Source organism: Panthera tigris, chromosome C2 (genome assembly GCF_018350195.1).
Source record: "Panthera tigris isolate Pti1 chromosome C2, P.tigris_Pti1_mat1.1, whole genome shotgun sequence".
In the NCBI taxonomy this organism is placed as follows: Eukaryota; Metazoa; Chordata; class Mammalia; order Carnivora; family Felidae; genus Panthera; species Panthera tigris.
This window is the reverse complement of record NC_056668.1, coordinates 78,124,675-78,151,699: the sequence shown is the minus strand read 5'-3', so window position 1 is coordinate 78,151,699 and position 27,025 is coordinate 78,124,675. Positions and strand designations below refer to the sequence as shown.

The 27,025-nt window shown below is 38.6% G+C and overlaps 1 long non-coding RNA gene across 2 annotated transcripts in view; it reads right to left on the bottom strand.

Annotated features, from left to right (window-relative positions):
• LOC122230641 overlaps positions 1-27,025 on the bottom strand; it is a 41,238-nt gene that overhangs the window by 9,982 nt on the left and 4,231 nt on the right. Inside the window, exons 2-3 of one of the 2 annotated variants that reach the window (XR_006207658.1) lie at positions 13,813-14,000; positions 12,595-12,751 (exon numbers count right to left, since the gene is read on the bottom strand). This is a non-coding gene — a long non-coding RNA (uncharacterized LOC122230641). Of the gene's footprint in view, positions 1-12,594; positions 12,752-13,812; positions 14,001-27,025 lie in introns of those variants that run through there. The other variant, XR_006207657.1, reaches the window with a different exon arrangement.

The window sequence follows — 27,025 nt, the reverse complement described above, 5'->3', positions numbered from 1 at the left end:
TCTTTCTTCCTCAGCCCCCAGGCAATAGTAGATTCCTGAGAGGGTGCCCAGTTATTGCTACAGCCCATTTTGACTGCATGCAAGTTTGTTCTTGTATTATTCCATCTGGTGGCTCCCCAAACCACTTTCCTTTTTTACCCTCCTTGTAAATATTTACATAAGAAGGTTCTTGCAGGATCCTATATTGGTGGATGGTGCAAAGCAGAGAGTCTTGGTGTGTTTTATTCCTTTTACAAACAATTTGGTTAAGTGGATTCCCTTCCAGCTCATTAAAAAAAATTCTTTCATTTTAATAACATCATCAGAAGCTAAACAGCATCAGAGGGAAAAATAAGTTCGCAACGTACAGCCTCGAGTGGCAATCTCAGAGAGGCTTCTAGCTGTTAATGGTTGATGCAAAAGCTGGTGATTGTAGTTAATGGTTGGAATGCAGCGTGCATTTAAAGGCCTTCTCTCCTTGGGCCAGACAAAGATCTGTGGTGTTTTCTGGGTTGGCCGATGAATAAGAGATCAGATAACTGAATCAGGAGATCAAGACGTGGTTCATAAACTTCAGACACTGGCTCATCCTGCCACCCTCCCTAAGGCTCTGTCTTTGTTTGCTTTCTCGTCTCTGCCCGCTTTCTTGGACAAGTTCATCCTTGCCCACAGCTTTTACCTGTGCCTTTCCACAGGTAAAATCAAAGCTCTCTCTTCAGCTTTGACCTCTTTTCTGAGCCCCCAGTCTGTATTTTCAGCTCTTCTGGACATATCAGCAAGATAGCCATCACTATCCTAACTCAGCAAGACCAAAGCCAACTGCATTTCCATCTGGACCTGGCCCCACTCTGGCTCCTGGGAATGTCACTTTCTATTCCCACCCAAAGCAGCATCCTTCACTCAGACACTTCGTTCCTAAATCTCTCACCTCTGACTACTCCCTCCAGCGGCCCCGAATCTAGTCTGTTACCACGTGCTGTTGGTTTTAACACCTCATGAGACTCGCATGGATTTGTTCCTGCTTCTATCCTGCCTGTCATTACCCGAGGTTTCTTTAAGCTTTATATTCATTTATCCGTATACTCATTGATTGAACACACAAATTGTTTAGATACTTCCTACATGCTAGGTGACTAGCAGGTGCTGGGGACACTGGAGTGTACAAGACAAAAAAGATCTGTACCTGCTTTCTTAGGGAAAGATGCATTAAAAAGAACATTAAAAATTTTAAATTATATCCTGAGAAACTTAACAGAAACCCATGGGGGAGGGGAAGGAAAAAAAAAGAAAAAAAAAGAGGTTAGAGTGGGAGAGAGAGCCAAAGCATAAGAGACTCTTAAAAGCTGAGAACAAGCTGAGGGTTGATGGGGGGTGGGAGGGAGAGGAGGGTGGGTGATGGGCATTGAGGAGGGCATCTTTTGGGATGAGCACTAGGTATTGTACGGAAACTAATTTGACAATAAATTTCATATAATAAAAAAAATAATGACAGAGATGAAAAAAAAATTAATTATAAAACAGAATGCTTAGGAGGAAAACAGGGTAAGTCACAGGTTTCTCTGTCTTCCTACTCTCCCCAAATCCTGCAACATACTGTTGCCATATTTATCTAATTGTGTCACTTTCCCTCAAATGTCATCAATGCCCTTTGCTGTCACCTACTTCTTTCATGTCATTTATTCGTTCCTCATTTGTATAGTCTTGTGCTTCTCCCTCACACCATGCTGACTACCTTCTTGCTATCATGGTTCCTTCTCCCTGTATTTACCGTCTTTTCACCTTACCACACCCAGCTGTTCTTTACTTGGCTAATAGAAGACACCTTCATCAGTGCAGAATTCAAAATCTCTAGCCAGATCTTTTCAGTCCTCGCCGAGGTGTAACATGTTCACCAGCTTTCCATCCCCTCGTTCCACCCTTAGGTACCTGTTCACTCATATCTTTAGAACATCGGAGCATTTGATACTGATCAATCTGGCTGTGAACACGTGGTTCTGTGACACTAGCCGTGATCTAAATGTGGTGTTTGTAGCACATCTTCCTTGAGTTAAAAGCCCTGCTTTCCCTAACACACTGCCTTTGATTTGGCTGATCTCTCCCGGCCTTGGGCCCTCTTGCCTGGGGTAGAGACTACCTCCTGTCAGCTGCGGTCCCCCGAAGCTCCTAGTAACCCTGGCTCCTCGGTCTGGACTGTGCCACATTCACAGAACAGATAGGTTCCATATGACTATTTAGTATGTGACCTGGGTAAAAGGGTATTATACAGCTGGACAGTGGCACCTTCACAAGAATCCACTGCTCTGTGTTCCTTCTTTCTCTCTCCAGTTTACAGATGGGGAAGGACAAAGTTGAAAGAATAGCGTCTTGTGCATGTTGTAACGAATTAGAAGAGATGTTAGAAATTGGATCTTATGAAGGCAAATTTCAATATTTGGTCCCCTGGATTTGTGTGGCTGCAGTGAAAATTGGTTAGATGCTGTAATGTTTCGGTCCGGTTAGTCTACTATGTTTTGATTCCCTTACATTGAGTGTCCCTCTCACCCCACCCCTTTGCAAAGAAAGACCAGCCTTCCTGAGAGCACAGAAGGTCTGCTGTGGAGACATTGTGAGTACGAGAGGAGCGTCAGGCTATTTAGTAACACCTGCCTGCAGCTAGGCCAAAGATGAGACTGGGTTCTGAGAAAGACTTTGCACTCTCCCTGTTGGAAAGGCAGACATCATTTTGGGAACCATTCAATACAAAGTTTTTGAGACATAGAGTCCAGCTCATGGTGGGAGGGATTGGAGGGAGCTGTTTTCCCTCTCAAGTCTTAGGTCAGTCTGGAAGGATGCTATTTAATGTAACCCAGAACTGATTATTTTGTTGATCATATTTCAAAACCCCTGCCCTTTAAACGAGTTCCCAGAGTAAATTGAATGCAATTGTGGGAAGTTGGACTTAAAAAAAAAAACTTATTATTTTTTTGAGATTTGAGGGAGAGGATGGCAAGAGAAGGTCAATGGAAACCTGCCCAAGGACCAAAATATAAAAGAAGCTTGGGGGTTGGGGACGGAGAGAGCAAAGAAAGATGAGAATTCTGGGTCAGAAACTCTTGCTGAATGAGTCATCCTGCAGGACAAATAAAACCTCACTCATCACCCTGTCTTCCTTCTCTGTAGCGAGAGAAGCAAACAGTGGGGCCCTGGAAAAACATCAGCAACTTCTTGTAGCATCTGTAGGTGGGGAAGGTTTCCAAGCCACAGAGAGAGAGAGCTGTGGATGCCTTTACCGGGGCCCCAGTTTTTCTCAGCCAAATAGGAAGAACCTCCAAATTGACCTTGGAAAAACATACTCACTGAGGGAAAAATATTCTAAGCTCCCTCTGTGTATTTGTATTAAGAGATTTTTTTTTTTTTAAAGAAACAAATAGATCGCTTTCCAGTTTTCCATGAAAAGAGTTTGAATGGTCTCAGACGCACAGTGATGGAATCCTTACAGCAGGTTTCGAAAGGCTGCGGAGAGGACTGAAGCCTTGTCCCTAGTTAGTGAATACAAGGTCACCCACATAGCACAACCGTATCCCTATTGAAAAGCCTAAGGGGAAAAGCATTCTTGCCACTGCTCTCTGCGAAGATTGCAATTAGCATTTTTATGAAGAACATAAACTCTCTGTGTATCAAAGATGCACTTTTATTACTCTGAAACTGGCTCCAAGAAGCATCCCGCAAACGTTTGGCTCTTTCCCTTCCAGGAGGAGACCAATTAAAGCACCGTCTGTCTGACTGCCAGCCCCTACCCACCCCTCAGTGGGGCAACAACAATACCGAGATGGTAGCATTGGCACCCTCAGTAGTGGCTTTTCAGTTATTGGGCACCTGGAAAGAAAATAAGGATTCCTTGGCTGTCATCACACACGTACGCACAAAAACAAAAACCCAAGGCTTATTTTACTTTCCCCTCCCGACGCCAGCCATGAATTGCTTGGTTCAGAAGGATGATTGAACTCGCCACCAATTGTGTCAGCTGCCGCCCCACCTCTGGAGCAGCAAAGGCTCCTGGGAGAGTGGCAGTTGACCATGTCTTAGTGGCGCCAGCATGCTTTCACGAGCTGTACTGCCCTCTGGAAAGCAGCCTGTGCCTGTGGGCCGCTGCCTGGAGCAGACACTCACTTCGCACAGTTTCCCCAAGGCGGTTCCCGACTCACGGTGCCATGTGACATTGTTTCTTCGGGTATTTTCTGACGGGACTGATGCTTTTCCTCTGAAAGGTGGAGTCTATCATGGCGTGGGGCAGAAAGTGAAAAGGACAGTGCCCGGCTGCTTTTAGAGCCAAAGGCAACAGGCCAGCTTTGACCTCACCCCTTTGGTCCGATTCGTCAGCCAAATGGGTCTGGCTAAAATATTTAGTCTCCATATACACAATAAACAATCTTGAACCAGAGTCAGGAAAAAGTATAAATAAGCCTAATATCCCTTTCAGTGGAAATGGCACCAAGCGCAGTGTAAGTAGACAGCACTCAGTAAAGGTCTCTTGAATAAAGAATTAATATGGCAAGGCTAGGAAGGGGATACTTTCTACCACATGACTTTAGATACAATTTAAATACAATGGCATTTTCCTATTGTACCTCTAGTTCATTCCCCTCTACTTTTCTAAAGTGATGAAAGTCATTCTTCTGATTTACTAATTTTACCTGCTTTACTAATATTACCTCTGAGACTGAGTCTTCCAGACTTCAGACAAAGGATTGAACTGACTTCATGTGAAAACAATGAATGTAACTCTTGGAAATGTGACAGTTTTGATGTTTTTGGCTGAAAAAAAGAGTGACCCTGTCAAAACTCATTCAAAGGATTCAGATTTATTAATAAAAGTTTCAAAGCAAGGCGTCCAGAGATTAGCAGTTCTGGCGTTGGGTCAGCAACTCATCAATGTCAAAGGTTAAGATCAATGTCTGTGGAATTTCCTTTTTCTTTCTTCCATGCTTTCAAGATGGCTGTTACCATTCCAAGCATCATGTCTTCCTAGAATAACATCTAAAGTGCAACATAGGAGGCTTCTTTGAAAGTCCTAAAAGACTTCTTGTTATATCTAATTTTCTATAGCTGGGCCATATGCAAAATAAAAACAAATTTCCATGACTGACTTTGACCCATTGTATTAGTTTCCTAGAGCTACCATAGCGAAGTACCACAGACTGGGGAGCTTACACGACAGAAATTTATTTTCTCATGTTTCTGGAAGCTAAACATCCAATATCAGTGTTAGAAGGGTTGTTTTTGTCTGCAGCCTTTCTTCTTGGCTTGTAGATGACTGTCTTCTACCTGTGTCTCCACATGGTCATTCCTCTATGTGACACACTAGGTGTTAATCTCCTCTTCTTATAAGGGTATCAGTCAGAATGAATTAGGGGCCATCCTAATGACTTCATTTTAACTTGATTACCTCTTTAAAGTTTCTCTCTCCAAATGTAGTCGCATTCTGAAGTAATGGGGACTAGGACTTCAATATGGTCTGAGTTCTGGGGGACTACAATTTAGCCCGTAGTACCTATCGTGATTAATCCAATGAATTCGGCATATTGCTGCTCAGGCAATATTGGGGTTTGGTTAACAAGAAAGAAGGAAGAATGCCACAGATATCCTTATTAGCATTATTATATTTTATGGAATTACTGTTGTGATGCCTTCGTTCCCCCAAAGAGAACCAACTTTGAAGAGGCCAATGTTAGAAATGATTCAGAGAAACCGAAGATCAGGATAACTGACCACCTCTGTCTCTAGCTATGTCCCTTGACACAGGGCTAGCCCATATCCCCTGAGCAAGTGCATGGTAAGGGAAATAAATGGGTTTTCTTAACAAACGGCACAAGGAGTTTTCTTAAGGAAGAAAATATCTCGGGCTAGAAAAATCCTTGACAAGCTGCTTAGTGAGAAAGTGATACTCAGAGGTTCTGAGCTACCAAGAACCAAGATAACAAGAGAGAAGGCTAAACTCCTTTGAATAAATGATGAACAGGGACTTGGGAATTGGGGGAGAAAAGTGAGGGGGTAAGAAGAAAAAGACAGGACATTCAAAGGTGGCATAAGGCTGAAGGCCTCAGGAGAAAAGGGGGCAGTTATAATACCCATCTGTGGGTGAAGCCAAGGCTTACTAGTGCAAAGGAATCTGGTGTTTAATTTGAATGTGTTTCGTTGGTGTGATGTACTCCTCTCCTTGGCCACCTTTCTTTGATGGTTGGTAAAACCCACTAAGGACCCACCTATCTCAAGAGAGTGGAGCTTCATGGAAGGGGCTGGGCTGCAGCTTTGAAAATGTCATGAGCCTATCTGGCAAATGATTCACACATGGAACTGATTCTGCCAAAGAAGGACTTTAGAAACACACGTATCTATGAGGTTGAAACACTTTCTACTCCTACCTCCAGGCAAGCACAGGAATCTGGGGAAACTGTTTTGATTTTCACGGGACACTGAAAGGGACATGTGAGTAAGGATGCATTTAACTCAATCTTACCTACACTTTAAGCGGCAGGCTGATCCCAGATGTCATGTAGTTTACATACATATTGTAACTCATTACTTTTTAGAGACAACAACCTTGGGGCACCTGGGTGGCTCGGTTAGTTAAGGGTCTGACTTTGGCTCAGGTCATGATCTCACAGTTCATGAGTTTGAGCCCTGCATCGGGCTCTGTGCTGACAGCTCAGAGCCTGGAGCCTGGAGCCTGCTTTAGATTCTGTGTCTCCCTCTCTCTCTGCCCCTTCCCTGCTCGTGCTCTGTCTCTGTCTCTCTCTCTCTCTCTCTCTCTCTCAAAAATAAAAAAAGCATTAAATTTTTTTTAAAAACAACAACAACAAAAAAAATAGAAACAACAACCTTATGTTGGATTACGAACGATTTTAAAATGTTTCTCCACATATTATTCTTTATTTTCTAAGTCTTCTGTTTTTATCACATTTGATTACAATAATGCAGGAAAACCAGCACAAACTTAAAAAAAAAAACATTTTATTTCTTTAGGTTAAAAGTTCATCTTGAGATCATATTAAATTGGCATGCAGTTGTAAGAAAAAAACACAGAGAGTTCTTGTGTACTTTTGCCCAGTACAGTATCACAACTGGGATATTGATTTTCATGTCATGATGCAGAACATCTCATCACCACAGGGATCCACCTTTTTCCTTCTTTAGCTGCACACACTTCTCTCCTGCCCCAACCCCTCTTTAATTCCTGGCAGCCACGTATCAGTTATCTATTTCCACAATTTTGTCATTTGAAGAATGTTATATAAATGGAGCCACACAGTATGTTAAGAAGCCTTTGGAGATTTCCTTTTTTCACTTAGCATAATGACCTGGCAAGTCATCCAGATTGTTGCATGTATCAACATTTTTTCTTTTCATTACTGAGTAATATTCCATGGTATAGATCAAGAAAGCCTGTTTAAATATTTACCTACCAAAAGACATCTAAGTTGCTTCCGGGAATGGGCTGTTACAAATAAAGGTGCTTATTGTGAACTGAATTGTGTCTCCCCAGAATTCCTATGTTGAAGTCCTAGTCCCCAGTACCTCAGAATATGACTGTATTTGGAGATAGGGTCTTCACAGGGTTAATCAAGTTTAAATTGAAGTCATTGAGATGAACAGGTGTTCTTGTGAAAGGATAAATTTGGACGCAGGGATGCACACAAGGTCAATACCACCTGAAAATGGAGCCAGAGATTGGGGTGATGATTCAGCAAGTCAAGGAGCACCAAGAACTGCAGACAACTACCAAAAGCCAGGCAAGAGGCATGGAACAAAATCTCTCTCACAACCCTCCATGGGGGAAGTGATCCTCTGACGCTTTGATCTTGGACTTCTGGCCTCCCAAATTGTGAGACAATACACATCTGTTGTTAAAGCCACCCAGTTTGTAGTGCTTTGTTAGGGCAGCACTAGCAAACTAATACACTGCCGTAAACATTTACATATAAGGTTTGGAATGATTACAAGCCTTCATTTCTTTGGGATAAATGCCCAGGAGTACAATTACTGGTTCATATGGTAATTGCATGTTTCATTTTTAAAGAAATAGCCAAACTATTTTCCAGAGTGGCTGTACCATTTTCCATTCCCCCTGCAGTAACGTATGAGTGATCCAGTTTCTCTGCATCTTCTCAAGCATGTGGTGTCACTGTTTTTTTATTTTAGCCATTTTGATAGGTGTGTAGTGATATCTCATCCTGGTGTTAATATGCATTTCTTTAATGGCAAATGATGATGGACATCTTCCATGTGCTTGGTTGTTTGTTTTTACTGTTGAGTTTTGAGAGTTTTTATATATTCAGGATAATGGTCCTTTGTTGTATATGTGGTTTGCAAAGATTTTCTTCCAGTCTGTATCCTTGTTCTGTTATCCCCTAATAGGGTCTTTCTGGATCAAAAGTTTAATTTTGATGAATTCCATTTTGTCATTTGTTTCTTCTTATGGATCATGCTTTTAGTGTCAATTATAAGAATTCTTGCTTGCCCTAGGATACCGAAGACTTTTTCCTATTTTTTAAATAAAATTTTATAGTTTTTCATTTTCCATTTCAGTCTGTGATCGATTTGAGTTAATTTTTGTGTGAGATGTGGGGATTATATTGAAGTTTATTTTTTATTCTAAAAATTTTTTGGTTTATAGATATCTAATTATTCCAGCACCATTTGTTTAAAAGCATGGCTTTTCCCCATTGAATTGTTTTTGTACTTTAGTCAAAAAACAGTTGGGCATATTTTTTGTGACTCTATTTCTTACTTCTTTATCCTGTTCTGTTGGTCTATGTTTCTATTCTTCCACCAATAGTGGAGGTGTTTGATTAGTGTAGGTATATACCTATACCTATATCTATATCTATATCTATATCTATATCTATATCTATATGTGTATATATATATATATATACACCTATATATAGATATAGGTATATATATATACCTACACTAATATATATATATATATCTATATATAGGTATATATATATATATATAAAGCTTTAATATCAGCATGGTGATTTCTACCACTTTCTTCTTCTTTTCTCTTCTGCCAATGTCTTTTAATTAATTCATTTGGACCATTACATTTTTTTATAATTATTGATATCTTAGGGTTATGTTTGTCATTTTATTTTTTGCTTTATTTTTCTGTTTTTTTAAATTTATGTTTTCTTTTTTTTCCTGCCATTCATGGGGTTAATTGAACATTTTTTTATAATTCCTTTTTTATTTTTCTGTATCTTTTGTTTTTTACAATCTTATCTCTTTGTATAGCTGTTTTAGTGGTTGCTCTAGGTTTTACATCACATATGCATAACTTACCACTATTTACTGGCATCATTTAACAAGTTTGAGTGAAGTATACAAACTTTATCTCCCTCTGTATTTCTTAACCTTCCCCCATTTAAAATATAATTTTCTGAAATATTTTCTCTACATACATTGACAACCATATTAAACAGAATTGTAACTTTTGCTTCAATTGTGAAAAATACTTTTAAAAATTCAAGAGGAAGAAAGTCTTGTTTGTATTTTATACAAATTTGTATTTGTCTTTATATTTGTGCTTACCATATACTTTATTTCTTCCTGATATTCTAAGATTTCTTCTTTTATCATTTATTCTCTGTTTAGAGAAATTCTTTCTTCTTTTTGCTGGTTTTCTGATGACAAATTCTCTTGTTTTCCTGTTTCTGAGAATGTCTTGATTTCCCTTTTCCCCTGAAGGATATTTTCACTGGACATTGGATTCTAGGTTGACACTTCATTTAAGCAGTTGAAAAATGTTCTGCCATTTCCTTCTAGCCTCTATAATTTCTGCTGGGAAATCCATTGTAATTTGAATGGTGGTTTTCACAAAGGTATGCTCTAAACTCTCTTTCGCTGCTTTCAATATTTTTTTGTCTTTAGTTTTCAGGACTTTGACTCTGATGTCTTGGTGTGAATTTCTTTGGGGTTTTTCTCTTTAGGATTTTCTCAGCTTCTTGAATCTGGAGGTTTATGTGTTATTTTTGTGTTTGTTAATTTTGGGGGGGACAAACTTGGGAAATTTTCAGACATTATTTCCTCAAGTAATTTTTTAGTCCCACCCTTTTTTCCTTTTCTTCTAGAACCCCAGAGACACCAATGTTAGATTTTTTTCTTTTTATTCCCACAGGTTATTGAGGCTTTGCTCATTTTTTTTTCAGTCTATTTTCCTCTGTTGTTTTTGGATTGGGTAATTTCCGTTGGTCTTAAAGTTCACGAATTAGGGGCACCTGGGTGGCTCAGTTGATGAAGCACCTGACTCTTGGTTTTGGCTCAGGTCATGATCACAAACTCAAAGTTTGTGAGTTCAAGTCCCATGTCAGGCTTCATGCTGACAGTGCAGAGTCTGCTTGGGATTCTCTCTCTCTCCCTCTCTCTTCTCCTCCCCTCCTCCTGCTCTCTCTCACTCTCTCTCTAAATAAGTAAATAAACTTAAAAAGAAAGTTCACTAATTAATCTGTCTCCTCCATTTTACCTTTGAATCTATCCATTTTTAAATTTCAGTTGTTGTATTTTTAAGTGCTAAAATTTTGGTTCTTTGTGTATTTTATATTCCTTGCCGGGACCTCTCCTTCTTCACTGGTACTTTCTTTGTTTCATGTATTTCATCTGTGTTCATAATGGCTCATTAAAGTCTTTTTATGATGGCTGCTTTACAACATTTGTCAAATAATTCTAACATCACTGTCATCTCCGTGTTGGCATCTATTGATTTTCTTCTTTCATTCAATTCGAGATCTTTCTGGTGTTGGCATGAATTTTTTTTTTTTCTCAGGAAAACATGGACATTTTGGGCACTATGTTATGACAAACCAGATCTTATCCAAACCCTCCATTTGAGCTTGTCTTCTCTGATTCCACTTTGGCAGGGGTAAGGGCAAGAAAGCAGTGCATTGTTACTATAATATCGTGGTAGAAGCTGGGTTCCCAAATTGGCCTCCATTGACACACAACAGGTGGGCTCTTCAATTCTGCTAGGTAAGGTTGGGAATTCCAGTTTACTTTTCTTTCATTTTTTTAAATGCCATCTGATTTCTTTGAATCACTTGAGAGTAAGTTGCAAAACATAACAACTTCAGTGTGTCAAAGAATAGGAATATTCTTTACCTGACCACGGTACAATGATCAAAATCAAGAAATTGAAGTTGATACAATATTATTTCATCTTACAATTACCAACTGTCCCACTTACTCTTTGTAACACAAGGAAAAATTACTCTTGGGTATTTTATGGGGAAGTATGTCCTCTCATGTTGGACCTTGGGATTTGCTGTATTATTTTATTGGGCAATAAATGCATGGATTCTCTTTCTTATTTGTCTTTTTCTTTTCTTTTTAAAAAAATATTTATTTTTGAGAGAGAGAGAAAGAGAGTGACAGAGCACCAGCAGGGGAGGGGCAGAGAGAGAGACACAGAGTCTGAAGCAGGCTCCAGACTCTGAGCTGTCAGCACAGAGCCCAGGGTAGGGATGGAACTTATGAATCACGAGGTCATGACCGGAGCCGAAGTTGGATGCTTAACCAACTGAACCACCTAGGTGCCCCTTTTTTATCTTTTTCTTTACCCAATCCACCCTGATTCTTGATCTTTGAAGGTACTTTATAACCAACCAGGCTAGAATCTCTTTGCTTTTATTTAACTAGATCTCCACCTGTACCACAATTTGTTAGGAAAGGAAAACACAGTTATTCTAAGTAATGCAGGAATATTTTATATAGAATATAAAATATATAGAGTATTGTATTCTATGTAGGATATAGAATATGTAAAATATTGGATTCTATGTAGAATATGTAATACTATTTTAATGTAGGAATTAAGGATTAACTGAGAAAGGGAAGATTAAGAAGGGTGCAGTCAAAATATCAGAGAAACATCTTGAAATTCTAAAGTAAAGTAGTTATAAAAAGTTCACCAGGAAATTGCTGCAACTCTTGAGTTTCATAAAACTCTCAATCAACTATGTAACTTACCTCTGGCCACCGGTGTGGCCACGCTGATTTCTCAAATCATTTCTGCCTACCAAAATGTCATGTGAATTTTTCTTATTGGCAAACACTAATGTATAGTCACATAACAAAGGGAATTCCAGGAAAATGTAGTTAGATGATTTCTTTACCCAAGTCTCTTGATGAGTGAATGGTAACCCTGTGATAGGAGAGGTAATGGATGGGAAAACATCCAGCTGCCTCAGGAAATCTGTCTTTCTGGATAATTATTCAAATAGAAATACATTGCTAAATTCTGCCACTGGACCCATGGTAGAGATAATTGGTTCTCCTTTCCCCCATCATAATGTTGAATTTGTTTTTGTTATCCTCACTTTCCCCAACTGATTCACCTTAAAATATTATCTAAAAAAGACATCTATAGTGTTGTCTAATCTATACCTTTCGTTTCTTTTAGGAATTGTTTTTTTCCCCATTCCAACCAATTGATTTTAAACGGGACTACTATGACTTTCCGTGACCTTGATCCCATCTTTGTCCATAGTGTTTACTGGTCCAAAAATGGCATATTACTCAAGTTAAAACAGTTGGAGTCTTTTGTTTCCTGGAAACAGTTTATTGGTCTAAGTGTAGGTCCTTGATGTGATGAAGCAATCAGAATTATTTCTATATTTTTTTGGAAATGTAATTGAGAGGAAGTGTTAGTTGTTGTATTCTTGTGGGAATCTCAAGAACTTTTGGCAGCCCTGTTTTCTTCTTCAGAACATCCAGTTTGCAGTGAGAGGAAAGACTGTGACAATAGAGAAAAAGAGCAAAAATGAAAAAAAAACAAACAAACATAGGAAAAGAAAGAGGCATGGTCATGTTCAAGTCCCTGATTCTAGTTGTTCTAAAGTCAAGCTTCATCTCTCCTCTTCTCCTGCTTTTCTTATTCAAGTCTTATTTAGTTTATGGGAACCGATTACCTTCTACTCTCTTTTTTTTTACTAAACTGGTTCAAACCAGGTTTTTGTCACTTGGACACACATATTATCATAACACTGGACCAAGTGCAATATAACTCACATTTGTGAAGCTTCTCAAACCACTTATTTAGATTACCTCCACTTTTTCTGATGGAGTCTTTAAATGATCAAAGTTGGTTATTCAGGCTTGAGTGCCGTTGGTTTATGCGGACACTATGTATACATTTTTACATAACTTGTTCAATTTAAATCTCTTAACAATCAAAGTGTAAAGATTTTTGTACATATTTTAAAGATAAAAAAAAAGGAAGCTTTAGATAAGTTGCGTAATGTCTCATAAGTCATCCTACATGTGAGATCTGAGTTCAGGGTTTCAGCTTTCATATAAAGCACTTTTGTGTGATTTGGAAAAAGCTACCCACGGGTGGACACAGCTCTGAACCATGATGCACAGCTTGGTAAATAAAGCATGGATTAGATTTCAGAATTCACTTGTCCTCATCTGATGTTTGTGCAGTGAAAAACTTTGACAACCAATGCATGGTACCTGGTAGAGTTCATGTCTTAGAGTGGATTGGACTTTTGACTTTAATTTCAGTTACTTTTTTTTTTCATTTGGCTAGGTCGCATTTATTTTCCATTTCTACAAATGGCTTAATTTTAGGATACATCTAGAGCAAATGAAGACTACATCAGTCAGTATAGACTAAGATACGCTACGGTAACAAACAACTCCAAAATCTTAGTAATTTAGCATAGCAAAATTTTGTCTAGTGCTCAAATTCTACTGAAAGTCTAGGTGTTTCTCCAGGGCAACTGTCCCCAACGTGCTAACTCGGTATTTAAGGCTGCTTAGATCTTATGGTACCTCCATATGGATACATACTTCCATAATTCTTGTGGCAAAGGAAAAGCCAAGCTATAGTCTCAAGAATCTGCAGTTAAATACTTCCACATGCAAACTGTAGTTGTCACATCCACTCAACTTTCATGGTGAAATCAAATCACATGGTTATGTCCAACTTCAGGAGATGGATTAGTGCAGCTTTCCATGTCCTCAGAGGTAGAGGATACCTAGATATCAATAAACATTAGTGATGGCTACAATGTAAACTTACAGTTGGAGTTAATGATTAAGGTAGGTAAGTATGATGCCCCTATAGTCTTGGTTCAAAACACTGTGAGTCAGTACTAAGGAAAATATTCTCTCTCTCTCTCTCCCTTTCTCTCTGCTTTGATCAATAAGCTTGGGAAAGTCAAACACAACTAATACTATTTCTTTATATTTTGCCCAGCATTGTAGATGGCTTACTTTTCTTTTATATAGTATCTCTTCTGAGTTAGAAAATCTAGTGTTAAAGTTAATGATAGAGTACTATTTATGCAGCCTGCCATAAAGGGTTGTTGTAAATCTCATAGGAAATAATGCTTATAAAAAGGCTGGGTATACTTTAATATTTTAAGTTGTTATCATTTTCTCTTTGGATTTCCACAAGGAGCATCTCTGATGACTTTTCAGCAGAAAGACGAGTATATGATTCATTAGAGGGCATAGACCCCCATTTCCTGACAATCTAAAGCCCTCTATTGGCAACAGAGTCCCATAAGCATTTATTTACTCAGTGAAAGACCCAGTTAAGTGTGGCAGGGTAGAATAGGCCTGGGGTAGAAGGTAAGGGTGATCAGAACAAGTCAGTGATAAGGATGTGGCTCCGATGGAAAAATAAAGCATCCTATAGTATAAATGTGAGCCTGCTGAGATCTGCTCTGTGATTCTCTCTAATAACGGAGTCGAGAGGTGTTAATGAGCATGACACAGGGCACACAGCCATCAAGCGAATTAGTCATAGCTTGATTCTTTTATGTGCCTTGTCTAATGGCAAACATTACCCAGCAATCATAGCAGCAGCACTCTCAGATGGAGCAGAAGGTGTGGAAGGGAGTAATGAGGCTGCCTAAAAACTGTTTTACAGAGCCCTGCACCAATTCACAACAGATAATAGAACTCAAAGCCAGACAGATAATAGAAGCGACAGCCATTTATTGCTAAGAGACTGTCTGAATATTTGTGTGTAAAACAGCCCACTCCAAGTTCTTTAATCACATTTCCTGAGAAAAAGTGGCAAAAAGGCAAGCCACGTGGCAGGCTACTTCCATTAGTGTGTTCTAAATGAATATAAGGAAGAGGAATTAGTAGATGTGAAGAAAAGAATACTGACAGAGACTGCAGATCAGAAACAGTCTGGCCATTTGACTCCAGTAAATTGGGACATGTTCTCCTTGTGGGTAGGGCAGGGTATTGGAAAAAGATCTCATCCTAGGGTTATTTGATATTCAGGATGGTTTTAAAAAAAATCTTAGTTTATAATTCTTCTTTGATTCCTGGAAGAGAGGTTGGCTCACCCAGACCTCATTCTCTCTTACTTCACACCTAAACTTTAAAACCTTTTCGGTATTGTGGATAGCGAATGGGGACAGAGGTGTTTGGTAAAGGCCTAGGGAATAGAATTCATAATTTTCAATAAGTTTTTATTAAGCACAAACAGTCTTATCTTTTGCCAAAAGGACCCCAAAGGAAACTTATATGATGCCTCCTAATATAATGTAAAATTCAGAAACTTTTTCTTTTCTTTCTTTTTTTTTTGTTTTTTTTTTTGTTTTTGTTTTTGTTTTTGTTTTTGTTTTTTTTTGCCACTTAATCTGACAATCATGTGTCCTGTTCTGGTGCATCATTTTAAGAGGGACATTAACCAGATGAAGCGCATCCAAAAGAAGATACCCAATTGTCACTAGAATGTGAAATCGTATCATTTAAAAATGGTTGGAGGACCTGGAGAAGAATTTAACATGGGGGGGATTTTGAGTGGATAGCTTGACAACAGTATTAAAATAGCTGATTACTTTCTCGTGAAAGAGGAATTCTGTATGACTTTAGGGAGTAGAAAAATGAATACAACAAAGTTAGAGTAGGCTGACCTTGACCTGATTATAGGGAATGATTGGCAGTGATTAGAGCTGTGTAGGAATTGAATGGACTGTCTGGAGAAATAGTGAGCTTCCTGTCAGTGAAGATGTTCAAGCAGAAGCTAAGTAACCACTTGTTGGGGATAATGCAGAGAAAAATTAAGCTGGTGAGTTATCCTAATTGATATAAAGTCCACTTCAACTCATAGAGTCTGTGATTTATTTTTGTTACTAGTCTCAGGGGGTCCTTGATACATGTAACCTGGAGCTCAGGGGATGAACAAGGATGGAAAAAAGGAAACTTTAAAGGCTATATTTAAAATAGTTTTTCTTCCCTGCTGAAGTCAGACTTCTGTGTTTACATTGTTAAGATTATAAAATTCGTTTTTAATGTTTATTTATTTTGGAAAGATAGAGAAAGAGACAGAGACAGAGACATAGACAGAGAGAATGAACACAAATGGGGGAAGGGCAGAGAGTGAGAGGGAGAAAGAGAATCCCAAGCAGGATCCATGCTGTCAGTACAGAGCCAGATGTGGGGCTTGAACTCACAAACTGTGAGATCATGACCTGAGCTGAAAACGAGCTGGACAATTAACTGACTGAGCCACCCAGCTGCTATTATGTTGTTCTGATTATAAAAGCAAGGTTTATTTTTTAAATTTTTTTAAATGTTTACTCATTTTTTTATTAAATTTTTTTTAATGTTTATTTATTTTTGAGACAGAGAGAGACAGAGCATGAATGGGGGATGGTCAGAGAGAGGGAGACACAGAATCTGAAACAGGCTCCAGGCTCTGAGCAGTCAGCACAGAGCCCGACGCGGGGCTCGAACCCACGGACTGCGAGATCATGACCTGAGCCGAAGTCGGCCGCTTAACCGACAGAGCCACCCAGGCGCCCCAAATGTTTACTCATTTTTAAGAGACAGAGTGCAAGTGGGGAAGGGTCAGAGAGAGAGGGATACACAGAATCTGAAGCAGGCTCCAGGCTCTGAGCTGTCAGAGCCTCCAATGTGGGACTCAAACCCACAAGCTGTGAGATCATGACCTGAGACAAAGTAGGATCCTTAACTGACTAAGCCACCTAGGCATCTCAAGGTTTATATTTGAAATAAAGAGTAAACCATGATGTTTGAGTTTTAGTACAATTCTTTGTTTTTCCTGAAGTTAATAATTGCCTTGTTTCTTAATTTTCTTCATTTTCAAGTTCACATAGATAATTAATCTCCATATGCTCTAATGGTTTTGTAAAATATTCTGCATTATTATTTTATATGCAATCAAATGCATTAGGTGATTTATCAAGTCCACATGTAACAATTTAGTACCCACCACTGTTGTGTATCCAAAATCCATTCTCCTTTTCTCTTTTAATGGAAGCCTAATATTTTTTTAGTGTAGCAATATGTATAGCTTTAAAAATTTATTTGCTAGCCTCTCTTACAGGAAGTATCATCCATAAGATACTCATAAAATCCATAATATACTTCACCTTCTCTTTATTCTCCTTCTTCTCTCTATTTTTCTTTCTTTCTTCCTGAATATTTTATGTGATGAATGGTGCAGGCTTATATTACATGAGGCAACCACTAGAATAAAGATATAAAGAGCAGAATAGAGCCTGGGATCTAACGGCATTACAAAACCAAGTCCAGGATTTTTACCTTCAAATTTCTGATTTAAAAAGTAGATTTCTGAAAAAATCTACTTGATTCAATCACTTTGATCAGGTCTCTAAGATATTTAGCTAAATGTAACCCTAACTGATACCAATAGTATTTCACATCAGTGAATTTCTCACAATTAATGTTGGGGCAAGTACCTAGTTATTTGGGGAAAAAATGAAGTAGAATCTTTACTTTACTTTTTATACCAAAATTAGTCCCAGATGGACTAATGGTATAAATGTAAAAGAAATACTAAATGTTTTAGAAACAAGTGCACTATTTTATAAAATACAATCTTGGATTATAGAAGGCTTGTCTTAATATTAGTAAAACTTCTGAAATAAACAATCACTAAACTTAATCATACAAAATTTAAATTTTTATATAGGTTCTCAAATAAGACAAATGATTAATTGGTAGGAAAATGGTTGCCATGCTGAACTATAAGGCTAACCTCCTTTATATACAAAGAGTTCTGTAATAAAAACAAGAAAATTTTCTCACAGTAATAGAAAATTTGGCAGAGGAAACAGATAATTATAAGAAAAAACGAAAGATATGTGAAAAAAATCTCTCACAAACAGACTGAATAAATAAGTAAAATAACAAATAAAAAGGAAATTGAAAAAAACAGACATAATGGAAGACACCAATTAAAATACTGTGAATAATTTCCTCAGAGAGATAAGAGAAAATAGAATATTTTGGAAATAACAAAAAGATGTCTCATCTATTTAAAGACAAAACAAACAAAAACACCTGAAAACAAGACAGATTTTTTTAGAAATTTTAAAAACATGGTAATAAAAATGTGTGAAACATGGTTGGAATAAACAATAAAGAAATAAGTCAGTAATTACAATAAAAACTCAAAGAGATGGTTAACAACAACAACAACAACAAACAAACAAACAAAATTAAAAGACTAAACCGTAAGCTCCCACATCAACTACTAGAAGCTAGAAGAAAGAAAGACTAAACAGTGGAGAAGAAATAAAACAAGTAACAATTTTCTTCAATTTTCTCAATCCAAAGGATGTGACACCATGTATATGTGGTGCCTATCACAATGAACCAAAAAAAAAAAAGACCCAGAACACCATGGACAAACAGATGTTTCTAAGTTACTAGAAGAGAGAAACTCTCCCATACAAAGGATCCGCAATCAAAATGGAATATCCATCTATTCCTACTTCCTGTTTTATTGTATCTTTGACTCTGGAAAATATGTTGAAGTTGATCAAATGCATTTTCTAGTGATATGAGAAGGTGGTCTTGTAGATATCTCTTAGCCATGAAGAAATTGACCACAAGAGGGGCTTAGTGTGAGGGGACAGGTGAATTGGCAAAAATTCTATCTTCATTGCTGGAAAAACGACTCAGAGGAATTGAGGCTCATTGGTGCCAGTATGATATACTTTTTCATTGAGATTATTTGCGTTTTCTTTCCTTTCTCCATTCATTTTTTTTCCCTATGGCACATATTGTTAAGAGTTGGCATAGGTACAAGAATCTCTAGGCTAAAGACACATCGATTCTGTTTCTGTGTATGCCACTTTCCCCTGGGCCTATCTCACTGTAATCACACAGATGTCATCAGGTGGTTTCCTGTAAACACTCTCAATTTCCTTGTTTGCTCGGGCCTGAGGAGGTTTCTGGGACAGGAGAATTTCCATTTTAAAAGTGGGACAGTTCCAGGTAAATTGGGCCGAGTTGGTCACCCTAGATTGTACCCAACTAGCTCACTGACATACCTACCCTTCAGCCTCAATGAATGAGCACAACCTCTCAGGTTCCTGAAAAGAGTACTTATCTCTCTAGCTCCTGGGAATATCTGCAGGGAATGTATGTCTGAACACTACAATCCAGTAGCTATCTCTGATGCATCTTGATGCCTGTCTCATAGACTGTAAAGAGGGAGGCTTCCTCTTTTGCAGTGTATCTGTACTCTTCCTTACCCTATACCCCTCTCCTCCATCCCTTCACCTCCCACTTCCTCAACCCTTAATTTCTGGATTGAGAAATCCAGAACCCTCAACCCTTAATTTCCGGTTTGAGGCATGTGATTCTTCTTCCCTAGTTTGTCTTTACCTTAGCGATAGACCCTTCTTCTACACCAGGATTTAAGTTTACTCTTAGGGGCTGTGATATAATATAAAAATATACAGTAAAACCTTGGTTTGCAAGTGTAATTAGTTCCAGAATTGTAATCCAAAGTGTTTGTAATCCAAAGCACTTGTATATCAAAGCGAATTTCCCCATAAGAAATAATGGAAACTCAGATGATTTGTTCACAACCCCAAAATATCCATATAAAAATGATTGCAATACTGTAATGTAATACAATATAATAAAGAAAATACAAAATATAAAAGAAAAATAAACACATTAACCTTCACTTACCTTTGAAAACCTTTGTGGCCAGCATGAGGGAGATGAGAGGAGGGTTATTGTGTAGCATGACTTTCACTATCACTAATGAATCGTTTCTATCTATTGGCTCAATGGAATCTTTTTCTTTTCATGAAACTTTAACAAGGAACCTATCCAATGACACTTGCTTTGCTTCCTTTTGAGGATTTCATGGAAATGTGACATTGCATTGGCGATCACTCACAATCCCGTAACGGGGTGGGAGGGAGGAGAGAGAGAGAAGAACCATTGACTCGGTTGTGATCATGTGATGTTCAGCATCACGTACTATTCCTATTGCAAGACATCACTCATTTATCAAGTTAAAAGTTATTAGAAATGTTTGCTCATCTTGTGGAACACTCACAGAGCAAGTCACTCACAATCCACGGTTTTATTCCATTTGGCCTTTGTCTTGGTTCTTGGCACAGAGCTCCTAAAAGCCTTGGAATTTCCTGAGTGATAGGAGTGTTTTTTGCTATTCACAACAAGCCCCTTTGGATCACACCTGAGTTTATACTAATAAAATGACTTAGAGCCCCTAGATACCCAGAGGATGGAGCTGATCAGGGGAAAGAACTAGTGACTAGAGGGTCAGAACTCTCAGCCATGAAACTCACCCATGAAACTCCAGGAAGAGTAGGGGGGGTGGGGAGCGGCTGGAGATAGAGCTCTACAAAAATACGGGGCACCTGGGTGACTTGGTTGGTTGAGTGTCCCACTTTAGCTCGGGTCATGATCCCACAGTTTGTGGGTTCTAGGCCCTCATCGGGCTCTGTGCTGACAGCTCAGATTCTGTGTCTCCCTCTCTCTCTGCCCTCCCTTGCTTGCACTTTGTCTGTGTCTCTGTCTCTCAAAAATAAACATTAAAAAAAAATTAAAGAAAAAATGTTCCAAAAATAAGATAGAAGGCTTCTAGGCTGTTGTATGCACATCAAGATGTTGGGAGAGTAGCGTGCTTAAAAAGAGCCAGGAGCTCTGCCTCTCCCTCCCCCGCCAGTACTTTGTCTTATGTATCTCTTCTACTTGGCTGTTCTAAATTGTAGCCTTTATAATGAACTGGTAATTATAAGTAAAGCATTTTCCTGAGTTTTATAAGTTGTTCTAGCAAATTATAAAATGTTGTGGAGAATGGGGAGGGTGAGTTATGAGAATCCTCACACTTGTAGCCAAGTCAGACAGAAATGTGGATAACCTGAGGAGCTGATATATATGGCTGAAATCTGAAGTGGAGACAGTTTTGTATAAGGATTGAATTGAACTGTAGAATGTCCAGTTGGTATCATAATTGGTTAGTTTGAGGGAAAAAAACAACAACATACAATTGGTGCAAGAAGTGTTATGAGTAAAAACAGTAAAACAGTTCAGGGCAAGATTTAAAACTCATCTTCCTTCCTTCCTGCCTGCCTTCCTGCCTTCCTTCCCTCACTTGTTCAATTAAAGACGTATGGAGGGGCGCCTGGGTGGCTCAGTCGGTTGAGCGTCCGGTTTCGGCTCAGGTCATGATCTCACGGTTTGTGAGTTTGAGCCCCATGTCGGGCTCTGTGCTGACAGCTCAGAGCGTGGAGCCTGCTTCAGATTCTGTGTCTCCCTCTCTCTCTCTGTCCCTCCCCTGCTCACACTCTGTGTCTGTCTCTCAATAATAAATAAACGTTAAAAACAAAATAAAAAAAAAACGTATGGAGTTTTTACTATGTTGCTGGGCACTATTTTATGTGTTGAGGATTTAGTACTAAAGAAACAACAATAATATTCTTGTTGCTATGGAATTTATGTTCTTATGGGAGTAAACAATTAACAAACAGACATGGAAGTATAAGAATGACATAGTTTGGATGTGAATAAAATCGAATGGTGTGAGGGGATAAAGAGTAACGGGGTGTATTTTAAATTGTGTGTTCAGGAAGGAACTCTGTGAGGGTGTAAAATGTGAGCTGTGGCTGGAAACAAGAGAAGGAGCCAGTACTAAGATTTAGGAAAAGGAAGAGTGACTATACAAATACTCCCAAATGAAAAGGAATTTGGCTTATTTGAAAAACATCTAGAAGACCAGTATGGCTGGAACATAGGAAACAAAAATGTTTTTGTGTGATATGAGAAAGGTTAGAAGGAACCAGAGCATGCTAGGACTTTGAAGTCCTTAGTAAAGAATTTGTTTTGTTTCTTAAATTGTTCTTTACTTTTTGTATATCTATTACTGGGTTTTGATTTGTGGTGATCATTAGGCTTGTAAATAACATATTCTGCATAAGCAGTCTACATTGAGTTGATGGTTGCTTAGGTTTGGACCTATTCTTTACTACTCCCTTGCTACATTATGGATACTTGGTGTCATACTTTACATCCTTTCATTTTTTGAATATCTTGACTGATTTTTATAGATATACTTAATTTTACCGCTTTTGTGCTTTGTACTGTTCTTACTCCTGCTTATGGTCTTTCCTTTCTACTCCAGGAATCCCCTCTGACATTTCTTGTAGGGCTGCTTTAAGTGGTGATGAATTCCTTCAACTTTGGTTTGTCTAGGAAACTATCTCCTCTTCTCCTCTGAATGATAGACTTTCTGGAGAGAGTATTCTTGGTTGCAGGTTCTTTTCTTTCAGCACTTCAGATATTTTACTCCTTTCTGGACTGCAAAGTTTCTGTTGAAAAATCAGCTGATAGTCTAACGGGGGTTTCCCTTGTACGTAATTGTTTTCTTTTTTCTCGCTGCTTTTAATATTTTCTTTATCACTACTTTTTGCCATTATAATTACTACATGTGTTTGTGTGGACCTCCTTGACTTGATTTCGTTGAGGACCTTCTGTGCATCCTGGATCTGAATTTCTGTTTCCTTCCCCAGATTTGGGAAGTCTTCAGCTATTACTTCTTCAAATAAGATTTCTGCCCCTTTTTTTTTCCTCTCTTCTCCTTCAGGGATCTCTGTAATATGACTGTTATTATGCTTGATGCTGAGTTTTCTAAGTATATTTTCATTTATTATTAATATTTTTCTCTCTCCTGTTCAGTTTGATTGCTTTCTATTACTCTTCCAGGTCACTAATCTGTTCTCTTGCCTCCTCCAGCCTACTATTTATTGTCACTAGTGTATTTAAAAACATTTTTTTAATGCTTATTTATTTTAGAGACAGAGCATGGGGGGGGAGCAAAGGGAGGGGGACAAGAGAGAGAGGGAGACACAGAATCTGAAGCAGGCTCCAGGCTCTGAGCTTTCATGACCTGAGCCAAAATTGGACGCTTAACTGACAGAGCCACCCAGGCACCCCTCATTAGTGTATTTTTAATTTCAGTTATTGAGTTCTTCAACTCTGATTTCTTTTTTTTTTTTTTTTTTTTTGATCTCTCTGTTAAGGGTCTCAGTGAGGTCCTCCAATCTTTTCTAAAATCTGTGTCTTTATGAAAAATATTTTAAATTCTCTATCAGGCATATTACTTGTTTCTGTTTCATTTAGCTCTCTTGCTGTGATTTTGTTCTGTTCCTTAATCTATTCCACATATTGTTCTGTCTCCTCATTTTGTCTAACTTTCTGTGTCTGTTTCCATGCGTTAGGAAAATCAGCTATGTTTCCTGTGGTTGAAAATAGTGACCTTATGAAGAAGAGGTCCGGTAGTGCCCTGTAGTGCAATATGCTCTGTTAACCAGAACCTGGTGTTTCAAGGGGTTTCCTGTGTGTGTTGTGTGCTCTCTGCTGTTGTGGCGGAACCACTTTTGCCTTCAGTCCAGTCATCTGCAGTGGCTCTTCTTGCCTATTGTGGGTAAGGTTTGGTTCCCATACTGTGAGTTTGCCAGTCTGGGGCCACCTTGGGTTTGAGTTGATTCAGAGCAGGCGTTTGCCATAGATGTGGTAGCACTAAACTTCAGGGTGCTCTCCCTGTGTTGTCCTCTAAGAAGTTTTCATTGGTGGGTGGGGCCTGTAGTCAGACCAGCTGGCTGTCCTCAGACCACTGCTTGGGCCGCAAACTGCTGTGTGTGGTTATCTTCTCCTTTTCCCCAGGGCAGGAGTCACTTTGGAGTAGTGCTGTTCCCTGTTGGGGTTGCTTGAACACTGCTAGGCTTATGGCACCATTTTGGACAAACTCCAGCTAAAAGCGTATTGGAGAGGACAGGTCTGAAGGGGAACACAGAGGTTGGGCCTGCAATGTTGGCAAGGTTTGTGTGTGTCTGCTCTGGAAGGATATCTGGAGCCAAGACCTAGCTGGAAAGGGCATGTCTGCAGAAAACGTGGGGGTGGAGTGTGCTCTTCAGTTAGGGAGCGAGTGTTGGCACTGTGTTGGTTCCCATAGGTATTCCTGTGTCTAGCTGGGCGGGGGGGGGGGGGGGGGGGGGGGGGGGGGGGGGGTGGGTGGGGGGGGTGGGCAGGGGAAGGAAATGGTTCCTGCCAGCTCTTTTGTTCTTGAAGAAGTCTTCCAGTGATTGCTGTCCCTCTAGCACATGTTTTGAGTTTAGTAAATAAATCTCCCTCTTGTATACCCCAGGCATTTTTCAAATTGCTGCTTCTATGTTGTATCTCTGTGGGGCTGTTTGTTGTGCTGTATCTTTAAGGGCAGGAACTCCGCCCTCCTGGCTCTCCCAGAGCTGAGCCTACCGATTTTTAAAGTTCTAGGTGCTAAGCCCCACTGATTGTAAGAACCTGTGATATGTAGTCCTTCTGGTTTTCAAAGCCATATGTTATGGGAATTTGTTTTCTCATGTGGGCTCCCTGGTGTGAGAGTCAGTTTCTTTCCCTTCTCCGTGCTGAAGGTGTCCCTCCCTCCTTTGGACAGTTCTGTGGTCTGTTTAGCTCCCGACCATGTCTCCACCCTTCCTACCCTCTTTGATGTGGCCTCTTCGCTACATTTAGCTATGGAGAGTTTGTTCTGCCAGTCTTCGGGTCATTTTTCTGGGTTATTTACACTGATGTGAGTGTTATCCAGTTTTATCCATGGGATGGGGGAAGTTTAGGGTCCTCCTAATCTGTCATCTTCCCTGGAAGTCTATTCATTTTTAGATTGTAGTAAAACATACACCATATAACATTTATCATTTTAATCACTTTTAAACGTGCATTTCAGTGGTATTATATGCATTTATGATGTTGTACAACTTCACCACTATCTATCTCTGTAACCTTTTTCATCTTATAAAACTGCAACTCTATGCTCATTAAGCAACAACTCTCCATTCTCCCCTTTTCTCCAGATCTTGGCAAAAACAATTATACTGTCCATTTCTATAACTTCAACTATTCTAAGTACCTCAAAAAACTGGAATCATACAGTATTTTTTTCTGTGACTGGTTTATTTTTCTGTGACTGTTTTATTAATTTCCATAATATTCAAGGTTCATCCATGGTGTAGCATATCGCAGAATTTCCTTTCTTTTAAATGCTGAGTAATATTCCATGATGTATATACCACCTTTTGCTTATCCATTCATCTGCTGAAGCATTTATTAAGTGCATGGGTTGCTTCCACATTTTAGCTATTGTAAATAACGCTGCCATAAACATATATTGCTTGGAGACTCTGTTTTCAATTCTTTTAGGTATATCCCCAGAAGTGGAATTGTGGATCATACGTTAATTCTATTTTTAACTTTTTAAGGAATTACCATGTTGCTTCCCATAGCAGCTGTATCATTATACCTTCCCAAAAATGGAGCACAAGGATTCCAGTTTCTCCATTACCTCTTCAATACTTTTTTTTTTTTTATTGTATCCATTGTAATGGATGTAAGGTGGTATCTCAATGTAGTCTTGACTTCCATTTCCTTAATGATTAGTGATATTGAGCATTTTTTCATGTGCTTATTGATCATCTCTCTGTCTTCTTTATATAAATGCGTATTCAAGTCCTTTGCCCATTTTTGAATTGGATTTTTGTTTATTGTTGAGTTTTAAAAGTTCTCTCTCTATTCCGGATATTAACCCTTTATCGGATATATGATTTGCAAATATTTTCTCCCATTCTTTGGGTTGCCTTTTTACTCTGTTGATATCATCCTTTGATGCATAATTAAAAAAAAATTTTCATGAAGTCTAATTTGTTTATTGTTTCTTTTGTTACCTGTGCCTTTGGTGTTAAATTCAAGAAATTACCAAATCCAATGTCGTAAGGTTTTTGACCTATGTTCTTATCTAAGAGTTTTATAGCATTAGGTCTTACATTCAAGTTTTTGATCCATTTTGAGCTCATTTTTATCTCTCAGGTAAAAGGTCTAATTTCATTCTTTTGCATGTGGCTATCCAGAACCAGTTGTTGAAAAGACTGTCCTTTCCCCATTAAATGGTCTTGGCACCTTTGTCAAAAATCATTTGACCGTAACACAAGAATTTATTTCTGGACTCTATATTCTATTCCGTTGGCCTATATGTCTTTCTTTATGCCAATATCACACTCTACTCATTATTGTGCTTTGTATTAAGTTTTGAAATCAGAAGTGTGAATCCTCCAGTTTTTTTTCTTCTTTTTCAAGATTGCTTTAGCTATTTGGGGATCTCTTTAGATTCCATATAAATTTTAGGATGGGTTTTTCTATTTCCGTAAAAAAAAGGTTATCGGAATTTTGATAGAGATTGCATTGAATTTGTAGCTTGTTTTGGATACTATTGACGTCTTAACAATATTAAGTATTACAGTTCATTAACGAGATGTCTTTCCATTTATTTATGTCTTACTCAATTTGAGTAACATTTTGTAGTTTTAATAAGTCTTTTATCTTTTTGGCTAATTCCTAAGTATTTTACTCTTTTTGATGCTATTTAAATTTTTTAAATGTTTATTTATTTTTGAGAGAGAGACAGAGTGTGAGCAGGGGAGGAGTAGAGAGAGAAGGAGACACAGAATCTGAAGCATGCTCGAGGCTCTGAGGTGTCAGCACAGAGACTGATATGGGGCTTGAACCCAGGAACCACAAGATCATGACATGAGGTGAAGTCAGATGCTTAACCAACTAAGCCACCTAGGCATCCCCTTTTTGATGCTATTTTATTTTATTTTATTTTTTTAAATATGAAATTTATTGTCAAATTGGTTTCCATAAACACACTGTGCTCATCTCAACAGGTGCCCTC